We start from the raw sequence: 6,952 nt of genomic DNA, 5'->3' as shown, positions 1-6,952 counted from the left end.
GGGAAAGGAGCAGGGGCTCAACTAGAATTTACATGCAACAGGGCCCTTAGATGAGATAGTGGCCTGGCCCAGGGGGATAGCCATGGAAATGGTGAGAAGTGGTAGCTTTTGAAGGCAGGCTGAAAATAGAGCCCCCTGGACCTGCTGATGGGGTGAGATGGAGGAAAGAGATGGAGGGGTCAAGAATGACTCCAAGGTGATTGGCCTGTGTCGTAGAGTGTGTGTGTGTGTGTGTGTGTGTGCACACGTGCTCGCATGTCACAGGCAGTGTGGTGCAGCTGGGGAGGTGTGTGAGCTGAGAAAGAAAGAGGAGGCCCTGGGACATGGAGTCTAGACAAGTCAGGCCATGGAGGTGAGAGGCTAAGAGCATGGGGGTTCATGGCAAGCCTGGAGTGGGGAAAGGGCAGTTCAGCAGGCCTCCTGCTCAACCAGAGCAACGCTGCCAGAGCCCATGCTAGACCGGCTCCGCAAGCTCCCCTCCCTGTCAGCTCTCCAGGTCTCAGCAGCCAGCAGAGCCTCCAGTAACCGATGATGACAGCAGGAATACTCAGAGTCTCAACCTTGGTGGGAGTGGGCGCCATTCAGACTCCCCTCTGCAGAGCTGGGCCCCAAGGCCCTCCTGTGCCTTCGAGCCCTCCTGGCAGCTCTCCTCCTCCGCCTTCCCTGGCTGGTGCCTCCCATTTCCCTGGCCCCACCAGCCCATTCCAGCCGAGGAAGTCCCTAGGCTGAAGTTCCCTTCGTCTCTTTCAACTTCGGTTTAAAAGAAAATACAAAGCTGGCTCAAACCTCAGTGCCTGCTGCTCCTGAGCCTTTGAATCCACTTCTCCACCGCATGAAAGGGAGATAACAAAGGTGGCTGGAGAAGAAGTGGCGGCTGGACTGGTGGGCAGACAGCTCCCCATCCTCACCTCCCTGAACCTGCTTCCTGAGCAGCCAGGGGTCCTGGCCGGGCTGCTGGGCAGAGACACCCCCTCTCCCTACCCACAGAGCATCTCCCCACCAGCTGTCACACCACCCGATGGCCCACCACTAGCTGGTCCCTTCTCGGGTTAAGCATTGTGCTTCTGCCCTGTGAATCTCTTCCAGAAGCAGCAAGAGAAGCATACAGAATCGCTAATGCTACCATTTCACAGAGAGAGTGTGTCAGGGGCCTCTCCCCAGCAGAGATTTTTTTTACAGTGTTTACCTAATAGACACTGAGCTTGATCCTTTTTAGCACGTACTTCTATTGAATGATCAGCACCCATTTTATTGATGGGAAAATTGAGGCTCAGACTATTAAGAGCTTTGCCCAAGGATGTGCAGTGGCAGAGCCAGGATTGGGGGCCAAGTCTTCCTGGTTTCTTCCACAGCTTTGCTCCACAGCCTTCCTTTTCCTGGTACTCTGTTCTCGGGGCCCCACCCCTATTGACCTCACACCATCCCAGTAACTGAGCATGGGGAAGGAAAGGGCTGGGCTAGCGACCCCTCCCCTCGGAGCTGCAATTCACAACTCCTGCCCAAGTCTCACCGGGGATATTGATGGATGAGAAAATGAGTGGTTCCCACTTCACGGTGCTGGTGGGAGGATTAAATAGGATAGAAAGAACTTAGCCTAGTACTTAGTGCTCAGTTAATGATATCTATCGATCTGGACTCGGTGCACTTGCCTGAAGCACTCACTCTGTGCCAGGCGCTTTACAGTGCTGTGTTCACGGAAGCTCCCCACCTATCAGATGTCACCCCCAACGTATGGATGAGGAAACTAAGACTCGGGGAGGTGAAGTCATTTGTCCAAATTCCCGGCCCCAGCCAGTCTGACTGCATGGCCCGGCGTTCACCCAGCTGCCCCCGAGTCATATGTCTTTGGTGCCAGGCATGAAGCCAGGAGCGGCACCAGCGATCCACCCACTCCAGCTTCTTGCCCTCTCCGTGAGACGAGGACAAATTGTTATCCCCACTTTGCAGACTGGGAAGTAGAGGCTCAGGAAGGAACTGCGATGGCCCCAAAGTCACAAAGCCAGTCCCTGGGGGCTGGGGGTGGGTAGGGCTCCCACAGCCAGGCCAGAGCCTCAAGGACAATGCCCTGGGGTCTCCCCCTCCAACCCTGGTGCCCTTCTGCCAATGCATCTATTTGGCTTCTCAAAAACAGGGAACCACGGCGGGGGTCCAGTGGCGGGGTCATGGTGCCCCGCCTGCTCAGGGTGCAACAAACGCGAGGTGACAAGAATCAGAGGGGAAGGAAATATTTACACACAGCAGCGGAGCCTTGTGAGCACCTCGGAGAACGAGAACGTGGCACTGAGGCACAGCCGCAGCCTGTCAGACCAGATTACCTCAAAGACTCCCTGGCCACTTAGTATGCGGGCTCCCCTCTCCCCCGAACTTCTGAGTCATCCATTCTGCCCATGCAGACGCTCCTTCCACTGACATTATCTTTAACGTTTTGTAATCATGAAATATTAATGACCGATATTGAATTTAAAGTACAATTTGTGTCTGAATCCTTCAGTGGAAAAAAGGGCAGTTGTAAAGGGACAGTCTTCAAAGAGACAGAGGGGTGGCGGGCAGGCTGGCGAAGCCGGCACTGGGGTAGAGGGGGGCGGTGTGCCAGGGGGCTGCAACCGGCCCCCTCTTCCAGGCCCTAAACTGGTCTGGAGGGGTGGTCTCTGGCTGGACAGCAAAGAGTTAACTAGATTAGCCAGAGCTTCCCCATCTGGGTCACCCCAGGCCAAGTCCTGATTTCACAGGCCCCTGATTTTTCCTTTCTATCACAGAGTAAGCTTTATGATTTAGATATGCATTTGTGTGCCGACTTTGTTGATCTCTCGTCTCCTGGGAAAAGGACCTTCCGTGAAGGCAGGGTCTCTTCCATATCTGTAGCATTCACACTGGGCCTGGCGCTTAGTAGGTGTGTACAAGTATTAGGGTGGCCAAAAAGGTCATTCGGGATTTTCCGTAACATCATATGGAAAATCCCAAACAACCCTTTTGGCCAACTCAGTATTTCCTGAATGGATGGTAAATGGTCTTGCCCACCCAGTTAGGAAGGCAGGGCAGCATGATAAAGAAACGCTGCTTCTAGCGGTCCGAATCCCAGCTGAGAGTATGGACAGTCATTTCCCCTCTTCTTGCCTTGATTTTCTCACCTATGAAATGGCACCCTATTGGACAGCTATGAGGGTCATAACTGTTACTGTTGACTATTAATCATGTGCGCTCAGTCGCTCAGTCGTGTCCAACTCTTTGCAACCCTATGGACTGTAGCCTGCCACGCTCCTCTGTCCATGGAATTCTCCAGGCAATAATACTGGAGTGGGTTGCCAAGCCCTCCTCCAGGGTTTCTTCCCAACCCAGGGATCGAACCTGTCTCTCATGTGTCTCCGGCATTGCAGGCAGATTCTTTACTCACTGAGCCACCTCAGTTCATAACTATTCATCATAGTGGCTTCTATTTATTTGAAGCTCACAATATGCCAGATATTGTGCTGAATGCTTTATATAAAGTGTCTACTGGGGACCTCTTCTCACCCACCAGGCCTGGTCACTGGAATCTGGGGGTAGAGTCTTGGCCTCTGACCTCGGGATGTTTGGCCCTGCTCTGGACAGCACAGGGTAGAGGGGATGGGGCGGTGGGCTCTCAGGAGGTGCAGGCAGGGGAAGAAGGAAAGAAAGCTTTCCCAGAGAAGGGGACGTCTGAGTTGGGTTTCAAAGGTTAAGGAGAGTGGGGTTGGGAGCTCCCAGGAGAAAGACGCCTGTGTGCCAAGGCCTGGAGGTTTGGCCGGCAGGAAGACCACTGTCCATTCTGAGAAATGGGATGTGGCTAGAGGCTGGGCCAGAGGGTGGCTGGAGCAGGTGAGACGAGCTGAGTGTGCAGAAGCTCACTGGGGGCCTCTACAGGAAGGGCCTCGGATGTCCTGTGAGCAGCCGGACATCTCCTGGAGACGACAGGGAGCCAGAGTGGGTCTTCAGGTAGAAGAGGGAGATGGCCAGATGTGCAGTCCCCTGTGGCCACTTGGGTTCGTGGGGGAAGGTGGACGGGAGAGGGGCAGCCTGGAGCGGGGAACAGATGGGAGGCTATCAGGAAGACTCGGCTGAGACATGTGCTAAGAGTGGAGGGCAGGGCGAGGGAGGGAAGGAGGAAGTGCTGGGGAGGCTGGCTGTAGTGGTCTGGGGGAGAGGCTTGGCACAGCCCTGCATGGAAGGGGTTGCTTCAGAAGGTAGTGAGCTCCCCATCACCAGAGGTGTGTAAATCAAGCCTGGGTTCCACTTGGACCGGGTAACTCCCAGGATCCTGAGCCACCTAGGTACTTAACTGATCCCACCAGGAACAAAGATTTTTGTGAGGTCCATGGAGTCTTTGTAGGAAAGCCCAGAGTATTAGGACCAGCTCAGCCCTAGGAAGGAGAACTTCCTGCCACCCACCCCCGATTCCAGGGCCCTTATTTTACCCAGAAGTCCTCCTCTACCGTTTGGTGGATGAAACATCCCCATCTCAACAAGGTCAAACTTCCAATCTCCATGTGGAAGCCAAACAGATAATCAAAAAGCAGAGAAGGCGCCCTAACCTCGTGCTCCCACTGGAGGTGAGTGGGGACCGGGCAGGGAGTGCAAGGCATCCTCCCCTGACAGCTCTGACACCCCTTCCCTGAAGCACCCCCGCCTGCTCACCCAGTCCCCCCACCCCTCGCCATCCTGCCTGCTTGTCTTGGCCAGCTCGTAATTGGGATGATAAATCTTCCTGCCCAGCTGGCCAGCGCTAATCAGAGCCTAGTGTTTGGATGCAATTTAATTCCCTCGGGAGGTGGCGGGGCCGTGGGGCAAGGAGCTGAGGGAACTGGGAGCAGAGGGTCTGGGCTACCCTTGCTCCACTGCAGGTGAGGGAGAAGGAGGTACCTTCCAGCAGCCCCCCACCTCTGTGGCCCCCTCCCTCCGCCCTCTCCCCACTTCTCACTCTCCTTCCCATGCCCACTCTTGTGTCCTCACTTCTGTCTCTCTCCCTGGCTTCTCTCTTTTTCTGTGACAACCAAGGAGAACCTCAGAGTCCAGCTCCATTTGTTTTACCGATGGGAAAACCTTGGTCCAGGGAGAGAGACAGGAACAGGGTCGGAAAACTAGACTGCTCCCTCGGTGATGTGATTCAGGGGCGGCTGTGGCCCCCACAGAATTTGTCCCTCCAGAGGTCTCGGTATCTCCCTGTCACTCTGCAGCCCCCCAGCATGGTTAGAGGTGCCACAGACAGTGAAACCCATTCATGTGACAAATCTTTATTAAGCACCTACTGTGTGCCATGCAGAGAGGGGCTGGGGAGACAGCAGCAAACACAAGAGACCAAAAATCTGCTTGCTTTCTAGTGGGGGAGATAGATGATGGGTGAGTTTAAGTAAAAATATAGACAGAGGATGAGACAGTTAGATAGCATCACTGACTCAATGGACATGAGTTTGAGCAAACTTGGAGACAGTGAAGGACAGTGAAGCCTGGCAGGCTACAGTCCATGGGGTCGCAAAGAGTCAAACAAAACTTAGCAACTGAACAGCAACAACAACAAAAATACAGGGATGTTGGATAAACACGCAGAGAGAGAGCAGTGAATGGGGTATCTGGTGGAATTGCAAGGAGCAAGGTAAAATAAAGTCATCAGGGGAAGTCTCGCTGAGAAGACATCTGAGCAAATATCTGAAGGAGGGCAAAGAGGAAACTTGGATCAGAGGAAAAAGGAGAGTGGGACGAGGGACAAGGCCAGGGAGGAAGATCACACAGGCTTTATGGGTATGTAGGTCTTGGACATATAGTCTGATTGCCCACGAATGAGGGCAGTCAAGGAAAGCTTCCTGGAGGAGGCAGAGACATTTGGGGCCTCAAGGCAAGCTGGCCTTGGGCACCTAAAGGTGGTCAGAAAGGCCATCTCATTTGATGGGTAGAAAGTCCCTGTTTTGAACCAGGCTCAGGTTCCATTGATTGTCCCCCTGTGAAACTTTGGGCAAGTTCTTTACCTCTCAGCCAGTTTCCTCATCAAAAAATGGCAGTAATTCAAATCCATATCTCCCAGGGGCTAACAGGATGAAATGAGGCAGAACAAACCCTGGCCCGTGGCAGGTTCTCTATATGTGTTTGCTGGTGGCCTTCTGGGAGGCACTCATTCCCAGGAGTTCCCTAACAGGGTCACCAGGCCAGGCCCTACACCCTCTGTCTTTCCTGCTGGCCTCCAGCCCTCTAAGTCCAGTTTGGTCCAAACACTATATTAGGAGCGGCCAGGGGATGGGGTCTTCCTTAGAAGGAATCCAGAGTTTTACTATCTGCAGACTCCCCTCCCACCCCAGGACCTTTGCACATGCTGTTCCTACTGTCTGGAGAACTCTTTCTTCCCATCCCCTTCACCTGATCACTTCCTAGTTGGATCTCAGCTTAAAGGTCCCCTGCTAAGTGCCAAGTATCTTCAGTCATATCTGACTGTTTGCAACACTATGGACTTTAGCCCACCAGGCTCCTCTGTCCATGGGATTCTGCAGGCAAGAATACTGGAGTGGGTTGCCATGCCCTCCTCCAGGGGCTCTTCCCAACCCAGGGATCGAACCCGCGTCTCTTACATCTCTTGCGTTGGCAGGCAGGTTCTTTACCACTGGCGCCACCGTCCCCTACTTCAGGGTAAACATCCCTGTGCCCCACCAGGGTAGGAGCCCTTGCCTCCTCCTCTCACAGTCCTGGGCTTTTTTTCTCTCAACTCTTATCACAGTCTGGAATGCTGTCTGCCCCTGCCATAGACCAAGAGGCTATGTTGGTCTTGTTCAGTATTGTGCCCTTGGTACAAAGGAGGCGCTCAAACTGTAGTAGTCAGCAAAAAACAGAAGTTTCAGTTTCAAATTGCCCAGTCTGGTCCCCCATCTGTTACACAAAAGGGACTCTGACACCCAGAGAAGCTAAGGGGCCTGCCAATACTGCACACTGGCTCTCCTGCCCAAGCCTGCTCTCT

General features: G+C 53.9%; 1 protein-coding gene across 1 annotated transcript in view; it reads left to right on the top strand.

The window, feature by feature from the left end:
- Positions 1-6,952, top strand: part of CDH22 (cadherin 22, type 2) — a 104,673-nt gene that overhangs the window by 81,097 nt on the left and 16,624 nt on the right. The window lies entirely within an intron of this gene.

This window comes from Bison bison, unplaced genomic scaffold, assembly GCF_000754665.1.
Source record: "Bison bison bison isolate TAMUID 2011002044 unplaced genomic scaffold, Bison_UMD1.0 scf7180017864038, whole genome shotgun sequence".
In the NCBI taxonomy this organism is placed as follows: Eukaryota; Metazoa; Chordata; class Mammalia; order Artiodactyla; family Bovidae; genus Bison; species Bison bison.
Note: the sequence above shows the minus strand (reverse complement) of the source record. Positions and strands in the feature narration are given on the sequence as shown.